Source organism: Lepidothrix coronata, unplaced genomic scaffold, assembly GCF_001604755.1.
Source record: "Lepidothrix coronata isolate B3197 unplaced genomic scaffold, Lepidothrix_coronata-1.0 Scaffold1357, whole genome shotgun sequence".
NCBI lineage: Eukaryota > Metazoa > Chordata > Aves > Passeriformes > Pipridae > Lepidothrix > Lepidothrix coronata.
In genome coordinates, this window is record NW_016691537.1 from 1 (window position 1) to 1544 (window position 1544).

At 49.8% G+C, this 1544-nt stretch overlaps 1 long non-coding RNA gene across 2 annotated transcripts in view; it reads right to left on the reverse strand.

The window, feature by feature from the left end:
* Positions 1–122: 122 nt before the first annotated feature.
* Positions 123–1544, reverse strand: part of LOC108510561 — a 4481-nt gene continuing 3059 nt past the window's right edge. The window contains exons 2-3 of one of the 2 annotated variants that reach the window (XR_001878839.1): positions 1059–1465; positions 123–261 (exon numbers count right to left, since the gene is read on the reverse strand). This is a non-coding gene — a long non-coding RNA (uncharacterized LOC108510561). Of the gene's footprint in view, positions 262–425; positions 1466–1544 lie in introns of those variants that run through there. The other variant, XR_001878838.1, reaches the window with a different exon arrangement.

Sequence of the window (1544 nt, forward strand, 5' to 3'; positions counted from 1 at the left end):
CCCCCCTGCCCTCCCTGACACCTCCACAGCCCCCCTGCCCTCCCTGACACCTCCACAGCCCCCCTGCCCTCCCTGACACCTCCACAGCCCCCCTGCCCTCCCTGACACCTCCACATCCCCCCTGCCCACGGCTGAGAACCTCAATTCACCTCCAAACACTCAGTCTCTGCCCACCACAGTACCTGAACTTTAACACCTCACATTTGCCAGACATGGCCTCCACTGATCACCTCAGTTGACCTCAACAGGTTCATTTGCTCCCTGCAGAGAATCAACCTCCTTTTTAAGTCCCAAAACCTGCCCTTCCAGCCCATGACTGATCACCTCGTTTTTAACACAAGATCTTCATTCTCTCCCCCACAGATCACCTCAGATTGAACCCCCACAATTTTCTCTACCTTCACAGTATTGATTAATTCTTTTTAACCTCCAATTCTTCATTTCCTACCCTGGAGATTTTCTCAAGTTTTACCCTCAGAACCTTCCTTACCTGCCCACTACTGATGGCCTCAGTTTACCCCAAAATCTTACTTCTCTCTGCTACACACTGCCCCACATTTTACCTCAAACTTTTCCCTGCCTGTCCACTGCTGATTACTTCAGTTTTACCTCCAAATCGTCATTCTCTACCATGGATACTATCTCCTATTACATCCCCACTTTCCCTTCCAGCCCACTCCTGATTACCTCTGTTTTTGCACAATATTTTCATTCTCTCTGCTACAGGTTGCCCCAGATTTTAACCCCCAAAATTTCTCTACCTCTCCACATCCAATCACCTCCTTGATACCTAAATATGTTCAATCCTTACCCTAGAGACTATTGCAAGTTTACTCTCAGAACTTTCCCTGCATGCCCACTGCTGACTGCCCCAGGGCACCTCTCAATGCTCATTCTCTCCCCTGCAAATAACATCCAGTTTCACCCCCACTTTTCTCCTTCCTCTACAGAACTGATTTTATCTTTGTTACCCCAAAACTGGGCATTCTCTTCCCGACAAAACCCCTCAGCCCTTCTCTCACAAACATCCCCTATTTATTCCCTGGAGGTGAACTCACATTCTGTCTCCACGCTCTCCACTCACCCTTCAGAGTGACCCCAGAGTGTCCATCCTGTCCCCTGCAGGGCCCTGGGCACACAGGGAGGTCCCTTTGCCCACAGGGCCTTTCTCCTGCCCCTCTCCAGCCCGAGGCTCCTCCGCTCACTCTCTCCGGCCTCGCCGTCCACCACCAACTCACAGCCAGCTCAGGCAGGGAAATGACACCAGGGAAAAGCTGCAAAGCCAAAGGCACAAAGAGGAGATCTATCAGCCAAAGGCAGAGAAAAGGGCAAAGGCTTCTGAAAACATTTCTGAAACCTGACTGGTAATTATTTCCAGTTTCCCAGGGAGAAGAACACAAACTCACAGCCTGACAGTCCCCTGCAGCCCGAGATCAGCACATGGACAGAGAGGCAATTCCACCATCTAAGAGGAAAAAAGAAGAAGGAAATGGTGATTTATTTTGCTTTCAAGTTATTGGAAGTTCCTTAAACCATATCAACAC